This window comes from Sander lucioperca, chromosome 7, assembly GCF_008315115.2.
Source record: "Sander lucioperca isolate FBNREF2018 chromosome 7, SLUC_FBN_1.2, whole genome shotgun sequence".
In the NCBI taxonomy this organism is placed as follows: Eukaryota; Metazoa; Chordata; class Actinopteri; order Perciformes; family Percidae; genus Sander; species Sander lucioperca.
In genome coordinates, this window is record NC_050179.1 from 5,867,350 (window position 1) to 5,895,078 (window position 27,729).

Consider the following 27,729-nt stretch of genomic DNA (forward strand, 5'->3'; position numbering starts at 1 on the left):
ACAGTAGAGCAAGGATGCTAGAGAGAGTGAAAACAAAACAGTGCACATGAAATGTTTGTTGAGGCAGTGAACTGCTGAGTGTGTATGCCTTGACTGTTGGACTCCTTGCAGCCCTGCAGTGCAGACACAGGCGTTGTGACGTGGCCCCGAAAATGCCAGGCCTGTGCACTCCTGGCTTAGTGTTGAGGAAGAATAAGCCAAGGCTGTCTAAAGTAGGTATTAGCAGCCCTCAGGGTAAAACTGCAAAGGGAGAGTTCAGGTATGTAGAAGCCCGGCACAGTAGTCAAGTGGACAGAAAAGGAGAATTAGCTTTTTTATTATTGCGCCTCATTGACTTTTGAGAATTTGTCCCGGTGGCTCAGGTAATGTAGTGCCTTAGATCATTGTTTTTACAGTGCAGTTTGGGTAACACCACTTAATACCCATTATTAATGTTGCTGAAATGATATATTACCTCATAATGATCATAATAACATGGGTATTACAATTGATACATAACTTTTAAATGGGTTCTTCAATTAATCTAGTACATGTTAGTATATTTTAATTAATATCACATAACCATAACACATAATAATAGGATAGATAATATTTAATAAAACATAAATCTACGCTAACTGTCAGGAGTATTCCCCTTTTGTCTCAGATGGCTCAAGGTGTAGAAATGTCAGTTTAATCTGTCTTAGTCTGAATCACCTTAACATGTTTATATGATGAGCAAAATCTTGAAGGTATCGTGGTTTACAGCTAAATCTATACCTCATTAGGAAACACATTCATTTACTTTTAATGCATCGTTATCAACTTTTTAATGCCATTATTGATACTGTAGTTTGATGTGATTTCTTGCCTTAGCTGCCCTAGTTCGATGCTGCCGTAGGAAAGCTGCCCTGATCCAGGACAATATGTTTGGCTGTTGAAGGGCTGCCAGAAGTAGTTGTTAGTTACAGTTAGGGCGCGTCCCTCTTTGGATAGGTTGTCCACTCTGAGGTCTGATATCGAATAGGTCCATAATTTCCAGCTTGTTCCCAGGAGGAACTTTCCCTTGCTCCTTTTCTCTCTGTGTCTCTCTTCCTCCTCTTCTTCTTTTTGAATCCTGTGAGAAACAGCAAGGTGAGTGAGAAAAAAAATCTTTTTTCTTGTTAGGATGAATCGATGCAGTGTGCATTACCTTTCTTCAAATGTAGTTCTTTAGAAAATGTCTTTAGATTTATGCAAAACACAGCTCGTACTATGACTTAAGATGTCTTGAGATTTTAAATTTTGATTTGTTAAAAAGGACGGCAGCAGATTAAAAGCTAACTGAATTTTAAAAAAAATCCCTGCTCTGTTTTGCAATTTGAGATTAGAAGAGTGCAACAGGGCACATAGAAAAATATTTCAGGCAAAATCGAACTAAAGTCTAATAAAATAAATGCAACAATTCATGCATTTACAGGCAATCAAGTGATTTTGAAATATGCCATGTTTAAAAATGTGCCACCAAATAATCAGATCTATTTCCAGGGAAATAAGTATTGCCTTCAATTATTAGATGTATTATCACTAAAACAAACGGTATTAATTTAAATCCAAATCAGAATGCTAATGGTTATTATTACAGATGCAAACATGTAATTTGGTCAGAAGTTTATCTTTGCACACTTGTTTATATAGTCTGCTGTGGCTAAAATCAGTTTTCTTCAGTATTGATATAATAGCGAACTTCAATATAAACAATCTAAACACCCATTTGTGAAGCACAAATTTCCATAATTCCTATTGAGTTTCAAAGTGTATGCTATCTCTGCCCAGTGAACTGCAAAAGTATAGCTTATTAGACCACATGATTTGGGGAGATTATATGTGTATAGGTTGGATATGTGTTACAGTGTAATAATTTTTTTCAGAAACAAAATGAAATATGATTGTAAAAATAGATGGGTTTTATACATTATACTAACACACACATTTCATACATTATTGAATATTTGCCCAAACAAAATCCGTCTACTTGAACTGTTTATTTTGTGATAATAAATCCCCTCTTATACATTACAAAGAAAGCATACCTAAAGAAAAAAGAATATGTATATTTTAGATGTTAAATTAACTCAAATATTTCACATTTGTTCATAATTTCTTTCACAATTACATGCTCCTCATAAATTATAATTTAACATTGACTGTCTCTTTTTATTACAGAATGAGCAGCACTTACAGAGAAAGCAAACAGACAGAAGTGTGTTGGCTTAATCAGCGTTTAAACCTAACAGCAAATTCAAAATGAATCTATATTTATGAGATAAATTAAATACTGGCTTATTCATTTAGTAATATATAAATTTTAAAATGGCCTTAATACATTGAACTATTGAACTGCATATTTTTAAACAAGTTCTCAATTGTAATACAAATTTTACAGGTTTTACATGACAAGACAACTTTTGGGAAAAAGTTGTGTAATTATATTTTTATTTTACATTCCCTGCACAAACATGGACTTTACCTTTGGAAAATCCACTAATTGTTTTTTGTTCTGATTACCTTAAATTAATATCCCCATGCTATTTTATTTTTTATTTTATTTGCAAATTATCTGATCACACGCAGTAATTTCGAAGATGATGAGTGGGAATTATGTCTCATTATAAAGTCTTATAGGTTTGCTCTTTTTGGACAGGTAGGCTTAAGTAAGCTCAGCACAGCATTTTACTTTTACCTCTCTGCTGATGCAAAAGTAATATTTGAACAGCATCATGGCAGAGGGAGTTTGTGAAGAAATGGTCCCTTTCTTGCTTTCCATCATATGATCATCCGGAACATCAATACTGCGCATGTCTTGTGTCCACCATTTTGTGATGAGAACTTTATTGCACATGCTCCCATTTTATGAACTTCGGTAGAACACAAGTATGCTTCAAAGTCTGAGGCCTTGAAATCAAATTGCTCTGATTGATCATGTTTAATTAGGAGGTGCTACTTATTGGAAATATTACTCAGATTATTTTCAGATACACAAATGATGCACAGTCTGCTAATGCAGGTCAAATGTCTCATGAACAGGAGTGCATTAACACAAGATAATACAAGAAACACATTAACACAAGATACTGTGCAGTGATAACACTGTATCATTTATTCATGTTGGTCCAGAAAACAATTGTTTTTTGCAAGCTGTGCTGCACCTTGTTACTCTTCAGTGTGTGTGTGTGTGTGTGTGTGTGTGTGTGTGTGTGTGTGTGTGTGTGTGTGTGTCTGTGTGTGTGTGTGTGTGTGTGTGTGTGTGTGTGTGTGTGTGTGTGTGTGTGTGTGTTTGTGTGTGTGCGTGGCTGCCTGAGGTCAAAGGCCAGGTTGTGTTAATAAGACGTGATGTGGTGCCCTGGGACCCCGGTCCCATGAGGGATAACCCCCTAATCGGCATTAGTTAATGTGTTAGTAACCTTTACCTTCTTAAAGCAAACAGCAGTGCAGCATTCAATGGGCTTGCTTGGCCTTCCGTGTAACGCTTTTGACCTAGGGGTCATGGCCTTTGTTCCCCGCTCGATGGGGAGTGCCCTCAAAGGTCTCGGGTGTAATAGAGAAGTTGTTTAGACACGTGCAGGGCTTAAGCAAGACCACCTCATAGACTCTGCTCCTGCTCCTGGAGAGCATAAAGTCTCCCCTCGTAGTGTAGGGATACTTTTGTGGTTAGCTTTTATCCCCTTGAATAAGTCCATTAGAATATATATGTTTTTATGTGCCACATATCATGTCTAGTATGTTGATGTATTGGTGGTTGCTGACCAAGCACAGAACCCTCCCTCTCTCACCCCCCTAACCTCCTAATGCCTCCTTGATGTTTGCAAATGACTAAGTGCAAATATAGTTTGGCTTTGCAGATCCCCTGCCCACTGCAATTTCTAATTTCTCCAGCTTGCCTCACTGTTTCCTGTGGCTGTAGAAAGCTATAGAAAAAAACGTCTTCATAATATGTCCTTGTCCTGTCCCCTTATCTGTACTTTCTGTAATAGAGTGATTGTTCATGACTGACACTTAAATATGTGTTTATTGTGTTCTCCTGACTGCAGCAGACCACAGCACTCATGAGGCCAAGAGCTTAATCAGTGTGAGACTGGAAGTTCATTCAAGGTCCTGATACTCATATGATTATTTTGGGATTATACAATGTACATTTATATTTATATTCAATTCGTATCTTTAAATCATTTTTAAACATATTTTGTAATAATTTTAATATGCTTACTGTGTGCTTTTTATAAGATACAAAACGTTGACATTTTAATATAACATCAAAAGATTTGCAGTTTAGAGAGCAAGTTTTATGTGTCTAAAAATTAGAGTCAAATGATGTCGAGCAGGGTCCATAACATGGCGCCGTCTGCCATTTTGTTTCACATCGTATTATCGATTGGCCTGATTGACTGCTTTTGTATCACACAGATATTGCAGCCATGTACTGCAGATGAAAAGCTGTTGCTTCACTCGTCTTAAAGGTAAGTACATCAAAGAGCAGTTAAAGTGGTGTGTCATTATTTACATTATAAAATGTTGATCTTATTTAATCTGAAAAAATGTTGTAGTAGTAAAAAGAAATTAAATAAAGGTTTGCGCTTCATATGCATTTAATCTGAAACGGATTTAATTAACCAGTCATAGTTGCTAAATTATTGTAAATTATGACTTTAAAATTGAAAATTGATCAGTTATTTTTGATATTTTGATGCAACAGAGGAGCGATGTCGAGGAGCACAGTGGTGAGAGCTGGCAGGTGACCCAAAATTGTATCCTCACATGAACTATGCCATGCAAAGTGCAGTATTGCACACTAAGCATAAATACACAAACGCCTGTCTCTCTAAAACAGCTATGTTTAATTATTGGACCTCTAACATATTCTATTTTATCATCCACATTATTCCCAAATACGGTCTCTGAACATATACAGATTACAGCTTTATACATTGAATCCATAATGAAGTCATGGGTTTCTCAATTGGTTAAAACGCATGGCGAGATGTGACGTAGAGCTGACTCTTTCTAATAGGATTCTATAGCTCATGCCCATGTAGATGCCTGAACCGAGCTCATATCTCATTTAGGGAAGGAGAGAAAACGGAGAACAAAAAAATTGCAGTCCAGCCTTTTCTGATTCAAATTAGTGTCAATAATGCTAGCATTTTCTATTTGCACACCGTCTGTGTTTAGCCTGTGTTTTTATTGAAACCTGTGGAGCAAAAAAAAGTGCAGAGGGGAGAATAGTTTTTGTTGAGAATCCAGTCTCTGTGCTGCTGTAGGGAGGAAGAGAGCCGGCGAGGAACGGGGTGGTGGCCGTGCTATGAAAGCAGTCCTCACAAACTGTGCAGCCTGAAGCAGTAGCAGCCATGTTAGATACATTTGCGTGAGCTCACTACAGTAATAATGCAGTGTCCTCCAAACAAACCAACAGAAAGTTTTCACAGAGTAAAAGTAAGAAAAGTTAAACCCCCACCTTTGTTTCTCTTATTGTCTCTGCTAGGCATGTAGTCCCCTCTTGCCCTCTTTAATTCTCAGCAGTTTATAAAGCAGAAATGCAATCAAAATAGTTCCTCAGCAACAGACACACTTTACATATCTCCTTCCTCATTTTCTTTCCTTATAGAGCTCCTTTAGTTAAAGGCCGAGGGGAAAAAGTTGAAGCCACAAGCTCTGCTTTTGCAGTTTGTAGAACCAGAGCCAAAAGAGGCAGGAAGTTGTTGTACAATAGCGTTACAGTAATCTGCCACAAATGGAAAAAGCCAAATGCTGATCGCCGAGTAGAGAAGGTGGCAGAACAGAGGCAGAAAGAGGGAGGGAGGGACAGAAAGGGAGAGAAAGAGAGCTAGCGTGAGTGTGTGAGAGAGACAGACGTTACGGCGAAGAATAATCAATACAATCTAAGATGGTGGAAACAGCCATGCTGTTTCGGTCTCTCTCTCTGGTTAACTATTTGGCTTGCTTACTCTTCATGTAAATCAGTACATGGATTCGGTTAGGACAAATTATTAAGACCATCTTATTTTCTGTTGTATTCCTCCTCTATTTTAAACAAGACGAATCAGCATCTCTGGGGGGGTTTCTCGAAATTTTGTCCAAACAGTTTAATGCATTTTACCGGGCAAGTGGCAGCTGTTTTTCCTCGAGGAAAAGCAGTGAAGTCTCACCCAAAAATGCTTATCAGCCTTTTGACTTTGTGCCAAAATAGCTGCAAGGGTTCAGCTGCAGCGTTCAGCTCGCTTTGTGACAGAGCTGGGGCAAGGAGGAGGGTCCTAGCCCTGCGTTCTTTGCCACATGTTACTGAAATAAACACAGTTGAAGCTTATCTTTTTCCTGTGTGTATGTGTTCGTGTGCGTCTGGTCTATTCTGTGCATTCACGCCAGTCATTGTGGCATGCTAAAGAGTTAATACACTCTGAGAGTGTGTGCTCCTTTCAGAGTGTGCTTCCAAGGCTGTTCCAGCAGCAAGAGCCCCACTACAGTAAGAGTTAAGGTTAATAATTTAACCAGCTCTCAAAAGTGTTGCATATTTCAAGGATCCTTCAGCAGGGCAGTCCATTCTGAATGACTGTGTATTCTCTTTTTCCTCTTTTTTACTAGTTCTTATGGTAGCTGAGGTACTGTATAGTGTATCCCAGTATGGCGTGCAAGTGTGTGGACTGCGTCTGCGCACTGCTGGAGGAGTGGATTTCTGTGTCATTATTCCTCCTCCACCCCTCCCACATTTAGTGCTTTCCACCCTCCCACTCCCTCTCTCTCGCTCTCTTTCCTTCTGTGTCTCCGTCTCCCACCCATCTTATGCTCCCTCCCTCCCTTCCTCCCTCCTTCTCCCCCGTCTCCGGTGCAAATACAGTTCCTTGCCGTGTTGGACATGTGATGAAAAAGTGACTCGTTCGCGCGCTCCGCCGCACCTCCTATTTCATCATCAGCGGAGCATTTCTCCCCTTCACTGTGCGCTCGCTGTCTCCTCCTCTCTTCCTCTCTCTCTCGCTCTTCTTTTTCTCTCTCTGTTTCGCTTGCTCCCCTCTTTTTGCTCCAGCCACACGCAAGGGGGAGACTTAAGCTCTGCGAGAGGAAAAAAAAGAAAAAAGGTCTGCTGCTATTTCTACTGTCAGGGCCTCCCCACAGCCCGCCCTTCCATAGACGGAGCTTTTTTTCACTCACTACTAGCTGGATTTTAACCCTCTGCCTCCAACTAGCTGCACAGCAGCTCTGCAAAACCTGGCAACAAGTTGCTTTTTAGGGGCCTTTTCTCACTTTTGGCGCATTGATTTTTGCATCACTTTGGATTTGGGCGCTGTTTTTTCCGCTCTTTTTTTTTAAATGCACTGCATCTTCCTATTTTTTCTCTGCTGATGGGTTTCTAGTAGTATGTACTGTATTTAGTTTCTTTCTTTTTGGATGGAATTTCGTCAAGGTGGTGTTTCGCCATGTGATGGGCCTTGTTCCACCTGGAGTGTTGGGGCGCCATTTCTGACGGGTAACCTGCTTGGGGTTGGCTCTTGGTCTGGGTGACCACTATGGATGACAAGCAGAGAATTTGGCGCGGTACACATCTGTGTTTTAAAGACCTTCATCAGCGACTGCCGTGAAGTACTGCACCTCCTTCGTCTTTACTCCTGTCTCTCCTTCTATTTCCTTCCCATGTCCTCTCTCTCTCTCTCTCTCTCTCTCTCTGTCTCTCACTCCCCCTTGTTCTCTCTCTTTCACACCGACTTGCTCTCCTAACAGGAGAATGAGTGGTGTGCTGAGCCAGAGCCCTTTCTGGGACAGGTGCCAACTGCAAACAAAAGACATTAAAAGGCAATAAGAGAAAAAAAAATTGTAATTGCGAAATATTATCATATTGTTGCAGCGAAATGACAGAAGTAGCCTTGCATGTTGTGTCTCTACATGGCCACTTTGCGCTATTATTGCATGTTTGTATGAAGTATTAAAACAGATTTTTGCTAAAGCAGAGGTTTGAATACTTTGCCACACTTATTCTAGTGAAGGCATTTCATTTGGGAAGAGGGAGGGAGTAATGTGGGAGAGCAGCATATAGACTGCTGAATTATTCATGTGCCCAGCCAAGGCTGTGACTGGACTGGTTGTGCTATTTGCATGCATCAGACATGCTGTTTGTCTGTTTGCTAACATTCCTCATTCAAAGACTTGTTAACTAGCAGACGGGCTTAGCTAGAGCCTTGCAGACAGCCTCATGGCCTCCTATTGTTTCAGGCCTCAGCAGGCCTGGACCCAGCCAGTGGCGGGCGAGCCGTGCAGCCCTGAGCTTGTGGCTCAGAGTGTGGCTGGAAGACGGAGTGAGGCTGGAGCATAGATTCAGGCTGGTGTTCAGGCTAGAGCTGGGGCTGAGGCACGGCTGTGGAGGGGACAGGCTGAGGGAAATCTCATGGTCTAGCAAGAACCACCAAACGAGAGCTTATGGCTTTCTCCTCTTCTTGACAGAGATGTGGATCAAAGCGGGAAGAACATGCTGAGTTTCCCATCCAATTTGAAAATTGGTGAGTAATATCTGTTTTATTATGTATGCTTGCGTGGTTTCGATGGAAGTTTATCCGTGTTTACATCTTAGGCTTTCAATGTTTAACAGGCACCCTGTACAAATAAACATTTGTACACAAAGTTTCTTTGTATTAAGTGCGCATTTATACGTCTGGATGAAAAATTCTACATGCTCATGTAGTTTAGGAACATGTACAATAGCACATATAAGAGCAACAGATCTATTCCTTCAACTTTGAAAGTGCTTCTCTATAACTTTTCCCAGCCCTCCACAAAACCTAGTAGTTATTAAGTAATGCAAAGACAAAAGCACACAGTCCTTAATAGCACTTTGATTGCTGCCAGGATAATCTTACTCCGTTGTAATCAATAGAAGAGCGGAAGGCCACGATTGTGGAGGTATTTCATATGAGTGATGTGGTCCGGGCTTAGTATGTAGTGTATGAAGAGAAGTATGTGGTGTTCTGATCGTTTTAATCGGTTTAATGTTCTCAAAAGCTTGACTGGCAAATAAATTTCAATAAGAATCCTTAACATTTCTTTGAATTCAAAGTTGTGCGCCTAGTATTTGCCAAGTTTCTATTTCGTTTAAGAAAAGAGAGAACCGGAATAGAGAATGAATATAAAATAGTCCATCACTTTGCTATTTGTAAGATATTTGTCTACACACACTTAATTGTAATGTTGATCGCGTCAGTTCCTGATTTATTTTCTTTCTGTAGATCTATACCTTACTTCTTTGAACACAGGATTTCACAGGATTTATGCTTTGCAGAGCAACATTTTGTGGCTAGGGTATGCAAAGACTTCTCTCAAAATGCTTTAGTAATTATATTGATGCATGAAAACAGTCCCTTGTTTTCATTTAAAGAAAGAACATACCTCATTGAGCAATAAACCTGTATATGCAATCATAAAATAATTCCACAAAACAATTGTACAATGATGAGCTTGACTTTAGATAAGTTATTTTGGACAAAACATTAATTTACTTTGGCTCTTTGTCAGATACTTGGTAGTTAACTTTATCAAATTAATGGAAAATTCAGGTTGCATAAGTGAATGAGACGTACATATGGCAATTTACAATCCCCAGGTCTATTCATTACAGTACATTGTATTATTACCTAAGGGGAACCAAATACATAATAATCACTGTTTTTGAATTACTTTTTTTTAACCTGACATATTAGCAGTTCATTCATAAAGGTCTTACATTTTTAGTGTTATGGTATAATGTCTGCTCAGATGTCCATCTGTGTATCAGGGTTTAAATAAAAGGGGACTTCTTAAAAGACAAAGCCGACCCGATACTACTCAAAGCTTTCAGGTGATTCAGGTTCAGCTTTTCCATACATAGTTGATTATGTTCATTCATATGGATATAAGGTCTGCTTAACTAGCAGTGGACACATGGTTTTGGCTGGCTGAGTATCACACTACTCCACCCCTAAGGCCTTTTTGGCAGTGGATGGCAGGAGTCCAGGGGAAGGATGCATGTTGAGAGGCAGATGGGAGGGTGGTGAGGGTTTGCAGTATTTTCACTCTGTTTAAAAGTATACCTGACCAATCCAACAGCCTGGTACAGTCCACAATTAGGCATTCTGTGAACTTCAGCTTTACTGCAGCGACATAGTAAATACAGCAAAGCCAATAATGGGTCACACACACACACACACACACACACACACACACACACACATACACATGCAAATACAAGTACACAATCAAACATACATATTTGTATGTATAATCTAATCATTTTCATTGTGCAGGATGTCAGATATTACATACTTTCTAACAATAGTGAACATATTTTTAATATTGTCTGTTTTTGCACTTTTCGTGTGAGGCTTGATGAAATGGTGTTCAATTCTATTAATCCTGAACAGTCAAAAGTGCATTTGTAATTGATTGTATCAGTCCATATATTTCAAACAATTTTTTGATATATAGCTTTTAAATATGCGAGTACCAGTGTTTCATGAATATATTTCAAAAGCGGAACTAAAGGAAACTGCAGACCACAGCTAGGACAATTTCCCAAACTTGAACTTGACTTTGGCCTTGTACTTGAATGCGAAATTATGGATTTTTTATTAAATTGTATAATTTAAATCAGTATTTGCTTCATTATAGTACTAGTTACTGCTAAGTATTGTATGTTTTTTGTAAAGATGCAAGAAAAAAAACCTCATAACTTTTTAATGCTTATAGGAATGGACCAAAACAGGCCAGCGAGCACTCTGGAAATGAATTATACATTGTATAGAATTGTATTTCTACAGTGTTCACAATAATTGTAAGTAATTGTTACAATATAAAGTAATTCATGCTTTTAAAACAATACTTGAATTATTTTGCGTTTATGGTTAACCTAGCTGTGTTTAATTTGCATTTGATTTATACGTATTTTGAGTTTCACATGAAAACATTATGTCATATTCAGAGAGAAAAAGATTAAATGTTGCAAAATAATGTACTCCTTATTTTTTCTTTAAAGAATAAACTCTTTAAGAATTTTAAAAGTTCTGACATCACGTTCAGAAGAGGAAATACTTGCAGAGAAAAATACCTTTTTTTAAATTAAATAAGCATATGTCTAAATAGAAGAAAATATACCCCAGAGAGCATATGATAAGGTGTGTGTGTGTGTGTGTGTGTGTGTGTGTGTGTGTGTGTGTGTGTGTGTGTGTGTGTGTGTGTGTGTGTGTGTCCACTTTCTTGCTGGATCACTTTTTTATAATATTGAGATTATTGCAATATTGCCTGTTTTTCATCTTTGATATAATAACCCAAAATATATCAAGTGTCTCATTATTATTGTTTGACTTCTAAAGGGTAATCATAAACTTTTTTTCATGTATTTATTTATTTAAATTGTATATTTAAATATTCTCGTCATTTAGTTTTTCCTAATACTAATCTAGTTGTGCCCTTACACTAGTGTAGAAAACAATTATGTCAAGGCATCTTTACTTATTTAATTCCTATGCAATTGCTCCAGATAATGTATATTTGTTATTCTCAATAATGTTATAAGCTCAAAAAATATATCGACGTTGATAAGAAAAAAGAGTCGCAAACTGCCAGCCTGAGGCATTGCCACATGTCTGAGTTAAGCATACCTAATATTAAAAATCGTATATTTCACACAACATTAACACATGGAAATAATAGAATTCAGGGGTGTAATATTATTGTTTATTTGTGTAATCTAAATAAAAATGAAACATTGTTTTGATCTCTAGATTACTTTTTGAATAAGATGTTTCCTGTAGTAGATTTTAATGGTCATGTGTGGTGCAGCAGCACTGTAAAGACGGTATGTTTCTAGATCTGACTATTTCTGCCAGATACTTTTGAAGTGTTGAGTATGTGGTTTAGGTCATGTGCCAGTGCTCAGTGTATTCTTTCGAGTGCAACACAGTGAAAATGAGTCACTCACCAGAACAACACCAATACACTGCTTCATTTGTTAAGTGGATAAATTGGAATTTAAGATTATGTGATTTTGTTTCATTTATGAGCTTGTTGTGATGTTGTGAATTCCATCCAATTTCCTCCTGGCTAATATGAAATCCAGATTGGAGTGGTGAATGGGAGCCAAGTGAGCACTCGCTGTAAATATATGTTTCTGCCATAATTATGAAGCCTCTTTTATTTCTCCTTCAGTGTGCAGTTTTAAGTACAATAAAGCTGAGAAGCCCAGCATAATAAAAGTTATATTGTATGTCTGAGCTCTCTGGAGGACTGTCAGGGTTAGGGATTTGATTGACATATAGTACTGCCTGGGTTGCCTGTACTTAACATGCATATAGGTAGTCCTGTAAGGGGATTTTCTATGTATTCTCCAACTCATTGTCATTTTTTTAATATATATGTAATCAACAATGATACAATATGTATTCATTTTAAATTAGATTTTTTTTTTGGCATTAAGAAACTTGTAGTAGAAATATTTTCAAGTCAGATTATTGCTACATAAATCACATGTCCAGAAATGTAGACATTTATTGTGGAACTCCCTTGCTGCAGCAAAAGCAGCCACATTTTCCAATTCTTCATTTTTTTAATTTCAAGTAAATGGATACTCACTGCATGTTCTTATCCATAACATGAAGGACGTGGGAAATAAAATCTGAAATGATATTATGTTGAAAATATGTTTATTTAGGGCATGTGACGACTTTACAGTCTCAGCTTAGATTTAGGTCCAATATTCTTACTGGCATAAGCAGTGGTGCACTATGCAGCAGGTTAGCACAAGCACGTCTCTGCTTGTGGAAATGGAGTTGGATTTAAATTTCCCACTTTGGCAGCATAGCAGTTCAGAAGGTCACACAGTGTATTCTGCAAAAACCTGTGAGACAATTGCTTACATTTTACAGTGCGTGTGTCAATCATAGCTAACATCTGCTTCAGGCTTTTATTTAGCAGTTGTAAGTTAGTGGAAAAAGCTGTTGAAATGTCCTCGAGGTGAACGACAATGTAGTCAAATTGGGTCTCTGCGGTAGAAGCTGGCCAGGCTCCCTGTTGCCCTCCTGTACTGTGAATGTGGGAGAGCAGATGAATGGATCTACAGTGGCCACAACAGGCTGTGGCACACTCATACAGAATAAGCACTACAGTACAGTAGGAAGTAGGCCAAGCCTGAAAAGAGAAGAGAAAGACTGGACAAAGAGGCCCGAGACCCCGATACGCACGCACACACACACATACTGTACGTTTTTGGGGTTAGTGTTGTGTATGCGAGTTCCAAAATAATTGCACAAGAGCACAAATTTCAATGCTCTATAAACAAAGTAGTTACACACATGTATGCTGATGCACTCACACACCTATTATATTTGTGCACATACACACCAAAGTCTCTAAACCTGCTCTTTCTCACTTCTCTCGCCTTACATGGAAGCCATTAGTCCATTACCCGGTCGACTACTGAGGGTTGGGGGCCATTTTATTCTCCCTGTGTTAATCAGGACGTCAGCTGGGTCACATGTAATTTATCCACAAAACCACAGCAACTCCACAGAGATGGTGAGCACAGTCATAATGACATAATATTGGACTGGGGGAGAGTTTTGGGGGGTGACAGATGATGTAGATTTTCCTCCCCTGTACCCCTTTTCCTCCAGACGTTCTGAAATGAGACCTGTGCAACTTTCACCTTTACATGATGGGCCTAAGGTGTTTTTTTCCTGAGTTTATTTACCCAAGCCCAATTTCTTACACTTGCTGTACTACCAGACTCCTACTGCATTTGAACTACTTCATCAAGGGAATTTGTCAGAAGTTTGACTGGCAGAGCGATTTATTTCACCCAAACAGACTAATATTTAGAATAATTTAAATAAAACACGCTTTTTTTTTTGCCTCTGACCACTCAATGTATTCAATATGTATTTTAGAGACTCAAGTCTACAGCATCACGTGTGAGTGTCTCTCGGTACACATTGTCGGAATAGATACTTGTTTTATGTACCTGCCAGGCAAAGCGATATTCCAGATAACGCTGAGCTGCGCCCACTCAACTTTTCTTTTCCAATGCTCATATATTTCTTCAGCTTTTGGCCTCTGCTGTCGCCAAGGCAATTTAGTCAGAGAAAAACTGCAGAATCAGCTAAATTGTTTCACTTGAAAGTAGAGCTGGAAGTGTTGAAAGGCCTCGCCTGCAACTCTCCAACAATCAAAATACTGTAAATCCCTTCCCTCAACCCACCTCCATATTATCACTTTCTTACTGTTCATCAGCGCTGAGATGAATTAAGTTGGCTACATTTAGTAATGAAAACAAATACACTGGCTTGAGCTGTCTTTGTGTTACTCATTTTTCTACGGAAACATTGACATTGAAAATACGATGTGCTTTGATCTGCCATCACCTACATCCTTTACTGATGTGACTGCAATTTATACAACTGTAGTACTGATTTGTACTGTATAATTCAGCACTCTTCAGGGTTTAGAATCAAAGACTACACAAGTCACACTGTCTAACAGAGTACTTTAAAACAGTTGTAGAGAAAGAAAATGTTTTTGCAATAGAGATCAGTTTAAAAAAAATGTATACTGTATATTCTGGTCTCTTGTAATACTTGCAGCCATCCATGTGGTATAGACTAATATACTGTAGACTATGCCCTCTGTACATACTCGCCCAGGCTTCATGAGTCATCAACATGCATACACACAAACAACACACACGCTCACACACACAGAGTGCAGTGAGTGCATAGAGTGCACAGCTCGGGCATGAATCTCCCTCCACGGGCTGGAGGAGTTGGGTTACTCATGAGCCCATAAACATGTGCTGGCGGCAGTCCAAGGCACTGCACTGTAATTACAAACGTTAGAAACAATATATAAAAGATCCTTCCCCGGCAAGGCCATGTCCCGCGCTGCAATTAGCGTCCTTGTACAGAATTATCACCCTTCAGCAGCCGCCACCACACTAAGTGGAGGCCTTTAATTGGCAGTGTCCTCCTTGGTCCGCTAGAGGACAGCCCTCACGTCTCTATCGCCCTCTTTATTTTTCTGCAATCTGAGATTTGACTATTGATGACTAAATAACTCATTTTTCCTTTGTCCCGTTTCACCTCCACACATTGGTCCTGACATCAAACGCCTACATATGCACAGGATAACACAGCCACATGTCAAAAGCTGCCTTGTAAATTTAGCGCAGTCTGTACATGCCCTCATGTGTGAACATGAACATACTGTGCTGCATGTGCAGAAAATTTTATATTTATTATGCTCGCAAGTACAAGGCATACGCACCACTTCACCCACGCACATGACACTGTAGGCTTTTCAGTAATACAGCATGCCAAAGTGTGTGCACGTATGCAGCGAGTGGGTGCTACTGGGCAAGGCGAAGGCCATGGAGCTTGTGTGTTGGTGTTGGGTGAGCATGCGGCAGTGAGAGTTGGCCAGTGTACAGGCCAGCAGAGAGGGTGCGGTGTGTTACATGTTCCACTAATGAGTTTCCTTGGCCAGGCAAGACCGTGGGGCGAGCTTATTAGTAAACAGGCTACAGAGAGGAGCCCCTACAGCCCTCTGCTGCTTCTGCTGCTGCTGCTGCTGGCTGTCCAACTGATCACTCTCTCTGCTTCTCTCTATTGTTTTCTCTTCCTCTCTGTTTCTATCGCTGTAAATTGTCTTTCTCTTCGACTGTACACTTCTCTACACTCACTCTGTCTTTCTTTCTCTATCTCTCTCACTGTTGTAGGCAGTAAGATGGGTTTTGACTTCAGCCACAGGCACAAACAATTTGGCCAACAAGTGAAATCATGGACAGACAGACTGGCGATTGCAGCAGCATTGTAAGTACCATAATGTATCGTAAATTGAATATGCTGTTATTTAATGATGTATTGTAATGCGGTTCTATTGTCTTGCATTTCATTTAACGAGATAAAGGCTGTAATTATGCTTCATAAGTTTCATTTGTGATATGCATGGCATGAGCTGCTCTGTCTACATCTATTTTCTTTCTCTTCCTTCAACTCATTTTAATGTGAGCCTGCATTAGATTAAATCATAATGGCTGTATGTTGTGCCTTTATCCCATTTGAAAGGCCAAGTGGTCCCAATGGCTTGTTGCAGTATATAATAAATAAATAAATAAAAACATAATCCTAAGTGCACATGCACAGAAAACACTCGGGGTGTAATCTTAATTGTCCACTAGGCATAGGGGGTCTTGACTCTTCCTGTGCTGGGGCCTGGTCTGTTAGAAAATGGCTTCCAGTCTCTGCTTTCCAGCTCTCAGCTCCCCGCCGCCATTTTGTGTATCACTGCCAAAGTAGTCAGGTAGCAGGATGAGAGGGATAGAGTAAAGTGGGGGGAAAACGGGGGTGACACTGGATGCTGGGTTGAGGAGCAAATTAAAAAAACAGAGAGGAGTGGTAGGAATTGAAGAAAAGAGGTCCTCCAATGTACAATGATAGAACACTTAATATGTCTTTTTCTGATGGAGAGAGGTTTTTAATTGTTGCCGACTGACTGCATACAAACAAGCAGCCTCCCCTCTGGACCCTTCCCAGCTCTTCTTCTCAAAGGGCTGACCTTGGGGGGACGCCATAAACAGTTCTTTTCTATTGGGGCAAATGTGCTGGCAAGGCCCACAGCTGCATGACCCCCTTCCAGGCTCCATCAGTCCTCCACACCAGCCAGAGTCCTCAGCAGCATGGCCCCCATAGTAACACAACCTGCCCATCTTTAGTGCTATATAGCCATGGGTAAAGCTTTAACCTTTGCTTATGTACATGTCTACACTCTAACCACAGCACACTGTTAGCTGTAGCCTCAACCCCAACTGTGCCTGTATCATATGCACTCAGTAACCCCAGGCCCCACCCTACAACCTACAGTAGCCAGCTGCCTGCGGCTCTGGAATTCTATATGTGCCAGGCATTTTATTACATGTGCAGATGTTATTGAAATCTTCCTCTCATCTGCCCCCAATACCACAGATACTATATTGAGCTTTCAGTACGTAGGTGTCTGCTGCTGCTTTTCTTTTGATCAGCCCATTGCTAAACTTACAGACTCACACAAGATCATCAAGCGTTTTAGCTTAACATATGTTTGATTGGAAGATTAGTGTAAAGAGGACCATCGTTTAAGGAGTAGTCTTTGTCATTTGTGATTTTCGTCATTTGACCTCCATAAAAAATAATTTACTTAATATCTGATCCTAGTCCAATTTACTTTTTGCTTTTATTAATCAGTTGTACACTTATTCCATTAGCCACCACAATCACACTTTATGGAATTAGCCTTTTAAATGTTAAAAAAAGAGTATTGTTTCTTGCTTGCTCAAATTCAACTTAGTATTAACTCATGGAAGCACCCTAACCAGGCACACACACAGGATCTGGGTGTCTTATTTTGTAACTTAACAGGTAAGGTGACCAGTGTGCCAACCTCTTTTATACATTTGGTGATTTCCTTTTAAGGAATGTAGAAGACGTCAACATGTGTATATGATAAATGCACTGAAAAACTTGTCGTCAGTGGGGCAGAACATATTGACAGCTTACACAGAAAAAACAGCCCGAGTGTATATCTGGGTACTTTATCTGATTATGGCTTGAAGTGATACTGTAAAAAGTATTACTGTATCAATGTGTATCTTTGTTGGCATGTAACTGATATAGACTCTTGGTGCAAAATAAAGCAGAGGTCCCTCCAGCAGTAAGATCTGGCCTATTTAGGACTGTCACAAACAAGCTCTCATTGAGACATACAGTCAATGACTTTGCTAACAGTTTAAAATGCACTCTGTCCCCTTTGATTCCCCAGTCCTTAATCTGGCCATGTGTTTGCATATGGGACAGAGTGGCCTCCATATTGTGTTTGTGGAATGAATTATGAATGCTATTGCATAACCGTGGTCTGTTTCTAGGCCATATCTCTACAGCATCTACCCAGAGACCAAAGCATGAATACATTTACCCGGCACAGACCTCTTGGAAATGATACTGTGAAGCTGGCCTGCCTGCGTTTGTTTATGGTTATATAGAGCAGATGGCCATGCAACATGGTCACATATCACACGCTGGCTGCCTCGCTGGCACTGCCACACATACAAATGCTTACAGGCAGAAATGTAGGACTATTTGAAGGGGATTTAAATCCACAGAAATTCATTCATTATTCTTTTATAACTTACAAAGTGAGAAGTGTTAAATCTCTTTATCAGCGTACATTGCTATATAGTCTCATTCATGTTGGCAGCTGTCCTGGAACTCTAGGCACTGGTGGTAATAACTGCTGCCAAATCAAGCTTTTCAATGCTAACTGTGGTTAACTGTGCTGTATTTACAGCCTTAGCTATAGCTCTAACTGCTAACCACTGTAGTGAGTCTGACTACTGCCAGCTGTAGCCTGGGGGTAACGAGCTCTTCAAGGTAACAAACTGTACAGATTTATGTCTGCCTACTCTGGCCCTCTGTCTGTCAGCTGAAGTTCATATCCAGAGAGAAAGGTATTTGTCCCACCCTCTAAATATAGCTGGCGACAGATGCAGCTTGATGGGGCACTGCCGAAGCTGAAAGGGGCCCTGCAGGCAGACCAGAGCAGAGCTAGGTTACTGAGTGCTTCACACTAGCAAAAATAAAAGCAAAATCCAATAAAATGACGATACAATAAAAGAGGAATAAAAAGAACCTAAAAGTAAAGAAAATTAAAGCATACAATAAAATATTAAACAAAGCAAGCAATTGATTAAGCAAAAGCGCATTTTTTAAAAGTTCGTTTTTAAAAGAGGACAAATATGTGGCTTGCCGTTTCACCAGCTTTCATTAGCATGGAGTCCCAAAGACTGAGCCTGTGAATATTTACATGATCAAAAATTTATAATAATGTATATAATAATGCACTAATGTATTTCTATTAGTGCATTGTGGGAAAACATCACAACCTGTGTACGTGTGCACACACGTGCAGGCATGTGTGTGTATGTTTCTCTATGTACATGTGACTGTATACTGTGTGTGAGAGATGAGAAGCAGCTGGCAAGGTTGGACTGAGTGGTGTGGGCGACCCATGCTGCGTGCCCTGTCATTACAATGATTGGGGTCGTTTTTTACCTCTAAAGATGGGGCCGGGGGGGGGTGCACTGGGATCAGCTAACTCTGCCTAATCCAGCCCTCTTCACCTGGCATGTTTATGGCTGTGCTGGGGGATGGAGGGGTGGATGGAGGTGCAAGTCACTGGGGCCGGTTTGTCTCACAGCCTGACAAGCAGACACACATATTATGCACATAGGCGTGAGTACATGCACACTCCATCACTCATGTGTACATACACGTTGATCTGCACACACACACCACGTATACTGTACGCATGCACTAATGCATACCTGTAGCTCCATATACAAAGACCCATAAGACCATACTATACATTCAAACACCTTCATATACACCCATACATTCCCTCTTCTTTCACTCCTCACACACACTCACACAGGGTTTGAGAGCTCAATATCGGTCTCATGCAGAGGTGACGGGGAGGTCAGCCTGTCTGACTTTGAGCAGAATCCCCCTGTGGCTTGCCCCAGCCATCCCCCCTGGCATGTGTAACAGGACCTACCCATGCAGCCTCTCCTTTTCCCCTGCTCCTGTCCTCCCTTGCCTCCCCCCTGGCCCTGGTATAAATAGATGGGTCATGGCTGCTGTGCTACCCAGAGGGGGCTGTAAGGGGGCACAGAAGCCATGCGTCCCTTTATAAATGCTCCACAGTTTCTATCTGGATTCCTCCTGTATCTGCCCAGACACCACTTCACTTGTACCAGTGCACACATATAGATGTATACAGACGTAAGAGAAAAAATATATGCACACAAGCATCTGATGTCTTATCTCACCGCATGGTTTGGCTCAACTCAACTCACTTTTGGAACAGGTGCTTTTCTCTATTTCGTTTCCCAATGCGGATAGTATCCTCTCAGTGTAGGAGGGATTCTTAGCTGATCGCCATAGCAACGCCGCATAAAACTGCCGTGACTTCCTGTCTTCAACTTGACACTCGCTAGATCCTTTCATCGATGCAATGGTGTACTTCGTAGTTTTGCGGGCTGCCATTTAAAAAAAAATCTGGGGCAAGCTACAGTGAGCAGACTTTCTACACTGGATATCATTTGAATTTGTTCCGTATTAGTGCCAATATAAAACCTGGGTTATGTTACCAGTACCTTAGAGAACCTTCAAGAATTTAAAACTTGTTTCTACAAAACACACAAAGTGGCTCAACAATACCCCTAATAAAATAGACTATAAAAAAATAGTCTAAATGTGGCTAGTTATGATATAACTAAAATGTTTGATGATACGATAAGTGAACAATACTCTAAGTAAGCATTTTGATGCCAACTTTCTGCAATACTGCTACAGACACATTTATGTCGACCTAAAAGGTATTGAGGTTTGATACGAAGCATTATTTATGGGTCCTACACTTGCCTAGAACGTCAGTGGATTTGCATGATGACATTATTTTCGAAATGTAAACTGTGGTGCCATTTTGACCAGGACTCTCTCACAAAAGAGAAATTCTGATTTATGGTCAAATAAAGATTAAATTAAGAAAATGTTAAATGCACAAAACCCCACACCCTAAAACACAGGTCAATAATCTAGAACCTGGACTAGTGGGACCACATACACCAAACAAATGACTGGATCATAATGTTTTTAATTATTGCTATGTGGATGAGTAGAAACTGATAGAAAATAATGAAAATTGGGGCTGCATAATGTGTAAATGTCCAGCTTCTTTTTCCGAATTACTCGCCGCAGTGACTGACCACAAACCACCAGAACCCCAAAGATCAGTTTACAAGGTTACAGCACTCCATCTTACTATCACTGCAGTGAAACTCAGCTTCAGTATTGATTGAAAGGCACTGTAGCACTTAGACTGAAGTGTGATTGAATTAAAGTGGCTTTTTAAGCAGTGTGTGCCTTTGCTGTGTACGCTGTGTGAAAATGTGATGAGGTGAATGAATATCATGTTTTGCCTTTTCCCTCTAAAGGGTATTTTGTGTGTGCACATGTGCCTGTATTCGAAACTATGTCCTTTTGTGCGTGTTTTTATGAGTCCCTGTCACTATTTGATGGCAACTGGCATCACTTGAAAGCAATAGCTTTCCTGGACATGCACTCTGTTGGTCAGGGTCCCAGAGCCATCTACTTATATTAGATCGAAGTATGTCCAGTCAGCAGACTGAGAGGACAGTGTGCCTTGACCTTACCTTATGAAGTCTGGACCCCACAGCGTTTTGCAGGACTGCACAATGAGAATAGACTGCGATAGGAATGGCGATATGCTTTAGGCAGAGCAGACAGTTGTAGTTTGTAGTGACTGTTGGAACACTTAAAAGAGAGTAAAGCCTAAACATTGCTTGGTTTGAATATGATGGAAAAAAAGTTCTCTAATGTGCTACTTGGGTTTTCTGCAAAACAGTAATCTCATGCTTCCAGCCTTTTTCAATTTCACAATGTAAACAGTGAATTTTATTTTGGTTTCTCATTGAACATTTAGCTAGTTAGCTTTATATTAAATATATGGTAAGTAAATTAAGTCCCTGTTCCCTTTTTGTTCCTTTCTGTCTGTCATTACTGTATGTTTACATGTAAGTGTGTGCATACTGTAGGTTGCCATCCTGTATCTTTCCTTCTGTCCGCAAAGTGTTCTTGTGCTCCTAGTGTGTCTGTTAATCTTTAAGGGTGTGTGCTTGCGCATACTTACAATCCACTCATCCAATGCTATGGTGTAAGTACAGCAGTGTTGAATAATGCAAAGAGCCTCAGACTTACCACTGAGCAGACACAATGGGTCTCTCAGCCCAAGACATGCCATTCTGTATAATGCTGTGCTGTACATTTGTGCCTTCACAGACAGAATAATGTTACTGTAGAGGTACGTGCTGACAAATATTACCCTGATATGACTTTATTTCAGCAGATTGTGTGTTAGGTAAACATGCAGGATGGTGTGTTTTTAAGTATAAGCTATACAGAATTCCTTACAAGCATATTGTAAACACACATAACCACATATACAAATTGCGAGCAAACTCAGACAATGTGTTTTCACCCGAGAATCAAAAACACTCTTTTAAAGACTGTCAGCCACTGGGTTTACGATTGATCTCACAGAAAGCAAATCTAAAAGTCATTGTGTTGAAGTATTTCTCCATGTTCTTTGTTGCAGAAGTAACAGATCTTCCCTCTCTGGGATTTTTAGACGAAGGCTACCTGACATGCTGCTGAAACCGTGATGGAGGTTTCATCCCCCCCCTTCGCTGCGTGTTACAGAGCAGGTGAGAAACATTAACAGCAGCAGCAGCTGCGGCCCTCTGCTCTGCACATGTGGGCCAGGATATGTGCCAGCTTAAGCTTGCCCACTGTCAACACTGGTCACTTTTGTTAACACGCTCCTTTCTGAAGCACACAAACAGTACTGAGAAAGAAGGGATACGATTGTAATACAATGATTTACTTTTTTACAATGAATTGTATCTACTTGCAACCTCACGTCACATGTAGTTCAACCAAAGAGGGATTTTTCATTCACGAAAATATGGTCTGCTCATTTTAAAATGGACAATATTTAATGAAATGAACATTTTAATAGTTTTGAGGTTTTACAATTTCCCATAAAATCCTTATTTTGTATTTCACAGTACCCTTTAAGTTATTTGCTGGTCACATTTGAATATGGAAATATCTAGGCCTTACAATTTGTTTGGGACATATCCACCTTGTTGTAATTTGAAATCTAAAATCTTGTAATTTGAATTCCCCCTGAGCTTGAGTCATGAACCTGGGTGACCCAGTCTTCACATTGTGTTCTGAACACACAGACTCCAGTCACACTGGTGAGGTGTCTCAGAGGAGAGTGGCATGTGTATTTGTGTTTCAGTGAGTCATAACCGCTGTTTTGCATTCATCGAGGTGTGTCAAAGCGGATTACCTGCATGAACGGGGACCTGAAATGATTTAGTTATTAAAGACTGTCCTTTGGGGTGAGGTAGTAGGTTGTATAGTTTTAGGGTCATACCCTTCCTGTCAGATAACTATACAACTTACTGTCTTTCCTGAAGTGGCTGTAATGTCATCAGATGCCGTTGTTGGAGCTTTTGGATCTGGATCAACACTGCAATATGCATGTTTACTCACTGACTGCTAAGAACATAACTCATTTACAGCATTTGATAGTGGTAGGCAATTTAGGATTGTAGTTGCTTTACGTCGTTTTCTCATGATTTTCATGGTTGTACTTTAAGACTTTATGATCAATAAAAAACGGCAAAACTTAGTCATTGTCTGTCATTGTTAGTTGCTTTAGATATCAAGTGTGTTTATCTTTAAAATGTAAAAAAATGTATGAGGATATTTTATAAGAAAATGTACAGTGTTTATATCTGTCACTCCACCTTAATGCGCTCCAGTACGAGTTGCACCCAAGCATGCCAACCTGTACGACCTTTCTGATGTTCGAACGGGATGAGGTAGTAGGTTGTGTGGTTTCAGGGTAGTGATTTTGCCCAATCAGGAGATAACTATACAACCTACTGCCTTCCCTGAAGGGCAGCAATACGTCACCATACAGACGACAGGGGGCATCTTGCTCACGGCATCAGAAAAACTCCCAAAATCAACAAACCTGCTCCCTGTCCACTTCTTACCTGGAACATAGGCGCAACAGCCAATCATAGCAGCAGAGAGGATCAGCAGGTAAAGTCTGTTCACTATGGGATTTGTCTTTGATTTGTTTATTCAAACTTTGTGTTTCAAATTAATAAAGAATAAGGTAATTCATAAATTTTGTCTTTGGCTTTTATTTCTGTTCTTTGTGTCAATTTAAATGTTTCAGACTTTAAGGCTATCTGCAGTGAAACGACTGCATTGGTGCCCATTGGTTTCCAGAGCATGGTCGTTTCTGTGATAAAGTTTACATACAGTATAGATTGAAGGAGTGCTTGCTCTTTTCTGGTGAAAGCCAGAACCTAACATCAACAAACCAGTCATCAACTACCAAATTTTAGTAAATCTTCAGTTAGTGCTACTAGTTTATCGATTCTACTAGCCTGTATCCAACATAACCAAACACTTTTGTCTTTGTCTGTTGAATGGTTGAGATTTTTTTGGAAATGTCTCTGAAATACCCTTTCATACCACTTGATAAAGTTCATCCATCCTTTCCTGAGATCAGCCAGCAGCCCAGACCAGAGCAGATGGAAAGAAGAGCCATGGCAGAATCTCACCTCCTGGGCTACAGCATGATTCATATGGCAACAGATGATGGTTACAGTATTCTGACACTCTCTCTGGCCAACAGCTCACATAAATACACACACACACACACACACACACACACACACACACACACACACACACACACACACACACACACTCAAAGAGAGATAGATAGATGTGAGTGCCAGCCGGTATCAGGCCAACTTGGGCATCAGACATGCCTCACTGTCTGAGACTGCAGCCCTGTATCTCATATCAAGGTCAGACTTGGGGGTTGTCATTCACAGTGAGAGCCTTCACTCTCGTATCTTCACTTTACAATCAAATAACCAGTGATTAACTTTGTGTCACAGTAAACTTATTATTAATATGCATTTTACTATAAATATGTCCACTGTACACACTTGTTCATCCTGGGTTTGCACATATTTTATGCTTTACTTTGCATGTCGTGGTTTCACACATGTTAGTCATACCAAACGTGCTGAGCTAGTAACACATTCACCAAATGTCTCTGACACACTGAGGATTATGTGACAGATACATCACAGGAGTAGCACAGCACAGAGGAGTAACATTGCAGCGTGGGAAAACAAAATCCACCACTGTATCCTGTGTCTAGACCAGCATTGGATGTATTTCTATGTGGACTGCACCCACTGCATAGCTGTCCCCCGCCAGCCACCATATTGAATTGATTTGAGCTTTGGCCCTGGTAATAGAGCAAAGTGAGCTGAATACTAAGCCTGGTGAGACAATGGCTCTGTGTGCATCCTGTCTCTGGGGTTGCATCTCTAAAGGCCATGCTCCATCCTTCGTCTCCTCCCACCTCACAGCTTCATCGGAAACATTTCAAAAAGCTTTGACATCCACCTTGGGATATTCTTTTCCCATGCAAAAAGGCACTAATGAAAAACTTTTGAGACTCAGTCTAAAACATATGAGTCAGAATTCAATAATATGCTATTGTTTTATCCAAAGTTTCCAGGAATTTGACAACAATAACACGCACAGCACTGCTTTTCTATGATGTCATGGTTGTATAAATGGAATAGTGTTATTGATCGAATGTAAGTGGATAGGATTGAAGGCTTTTTGTGAGCCACTGAGCAGAGTGCATTGGCTGAAATGAAGAAAAGCTAGATTCAGGCACATTAATCTGTGCCACGAAGATTACAAAATGTAGCTAATATTCAGTCTGAAATGTAGCGCAAGGATATTAAAACATGTGTCTCTGTTGCAATATTTTGTCCATATTCATATTTAGATTTTCTGCACATAGAAAAAAAACATTTTAATATAGTTAATAACCAATATAACTTCAATAACAGCCGTTACCAGACCTCACTCACTTATACATGTGGCAAAAGCGCCACCTAGTGGATGCTAATTCTACATTCTTCATATACAGCATATTTGCGCCTTATTCACCTACAGTAGTGTTGTCATTATCTGTCTCTACATTGTAATTGTGCTATTGTTATTTCTGCCTACTCCTAGGGCTGCAGCCAACGATTATTTTCATTATCAATTAAAGCTTTAGTGCGTAACTTTTTGATATTAATGAATGCCCGTTACATTCAAGCCATTGCCAAATGAGTTGCTACAAAGCTATTTAAGACTATCAGCTCCACACAACTCTCTCTATATTTCTCAGTATGGTTATGTTCAGAAGATTGTGGCGTCCGGTGACTTTCCTGAAAAAGTTGCTGATTCATTTTCTGTCATCAAAACATTGAGTAATCGACTAATCATCTACTTTTTTTTCCTATTGAAAGAAACAAGAGTCTACAGATAGAGGGTGTTATAAAGCCATTTGGGGCAAATATGTGATTTTGTTGTATGTACAGCCTAAATGAAATAGACTGGACCTAACATGCCATACATTTCTGGGCAGCAGGTGGCAACAGAGGTCTGTCTGCTGATCAAACCTCAACATTGACCCACTTACTGTACTTCATGGGTCATCATATTAACCCTTGTCAAACAAAGTACATGTTAGTCCCCTAAATGCCTCAAACTTTTTCTATAAAAGGCTACAGCCTTTTTATGTGACTGAAAACAAGAAGGATTACTTTGATTGAAAATAAAATGTCAAGGTCAAGTTTGATTTGATCCATTTTTGCTAAATTGTAGGGTTGATTGTCATACAATATTAACATGCATTCATGCTATTACCAGAGGATAATGCACACAAGTACTACAAACACTGGCATAATCATATTTGCATATTTGTTTATTTCATTACAACCAAAAATTCACATTTTATGGTTTGATTTCGTTTGAGGCTTCAAAAACAAGCAAATCCATCTTGGCAAGCCGGACAGTGAAGCAGTAAGTCTTAAGCTATAATTCTTCCATTTCATAACCATAAATTACTTCATCAAGTTTTTTGTTCCTTTATTACAGCCAGGTTCAGTTCAGGGACGGACATGTTGTAAGCAAATGGGGCAGTTGTCATTAGATGTGGAAAGCATTCTGAGTCTCCCCTTAATTGGGAAACCAGCTGTTGTCCAGACAGAATGTCTTGACCGTAGCCCATTACTGTGGACTCTGTTTCTGCCTTCTCTCTTGAGTCTTGTTGCAACGAGCCGTAGCTTTGGAGTCTAATATTTCTCCATGTCCTCCTCACATGGAGAAATCACCAGTGGCTGTGGAGGAACTCAGTGCACTGCAGTTGACATCTGTGTGGGTGTGCGTTTGAGATTTATCTATTTCGACCAGATTTTGCATTAATATATTCCATATTCCATGGATGTAATGACTGTTTCTCCCTGATGCTCTGTTAGCAGACACACTATAGCTCTACTGCTCCTCAACATTGGGGGGGTTGAGATCTTCAATTATCTAGGGAGGTCCCGGGACATGTATGCAAGATTTTTTAAAAAGTGACAAAAACTCTGAAAAAAAGCAACAAAAATGTTGAAGAAAGCGGCAAAAACATTCAAAAAGGAACAAAAACAGAAAAAGCCAAGTTTTTATTATTGGGGAGGTTGTAACACCCCCCATCCCGTGTGTAAATTACGCCTATGAGTGGTTGAATATATGAATAAGTACATTTACTCAAATATTTAAGTGCAGTTTTGAGGTACTCATCCTTTTACTACTATACTTTTACTTACTAACTGTAATTTAATGTCCTCCCCGATTTACTTCTACTCCACTACATTGTTGTTACTAGTCACTCTGCAAATCAACATTTTAGATACAAAACATACGACCAGCCTATAAAATATGATCCATTGTTATTAGATTTGACAAACCAATCCCAACTAAGAAGTCCTAAAAGTGCTGTAGTGAAATCCGCTCGTATGTCAACAGGTCCATCTCCATGACAACACAATCCGCTGATGAAAACCGTGGCATATGGTTGAAAGCTCCATAGAAAGCTAGTAAGTTACTTTACTTGAGATTGTTTTGTCTAAAATATTAGTTCTAAGGTCAAAAATTTTCTCTT

The 27,729-nt window shown here is 39.8% G+C and overlaps 2 long non-coding RNA genes across 2 annotated transcripts in view; one reads left to right on the forward strand and one right to left on the reverse strand.

Moving 5' to 3' along the window:
• LOC116038337 overlaps positions 1-23,838 on the forward strand; it is a 40,312-nt gene extending 16,474 nt beyond the window's left edge. The window contains exons 3-6 of the long non-coding RNA XR_004102090.2: positions 4,423-4,475; positions 8,443-8,498; positions 15,734-15,827; positions 22,225-23,838. This is a non-coding gene — a long non-coding RNA (uncharacterized LOC116038337). The remainder of the gene's footprint in view (positions 1-4,422; positions 4,476-8,442; positions 8,499-15,733; positions 15,828-22,224) is intronic.
• On the reverse strand, positions 301-5,986 carry LOC116038338. The gene is made up of 2 exons (XR_004102091.2): positions 5,471-5,986; positions 301-1,096 (listed from the first exon to the last, which is right to left on the reverse strand). It is a non-coding gene; the product is annotated as an uncharacterized LOC116038338 (long non-coding RNA).
• Positions 23,839-27,729: the final 3,891 nt, after the last annotated feature.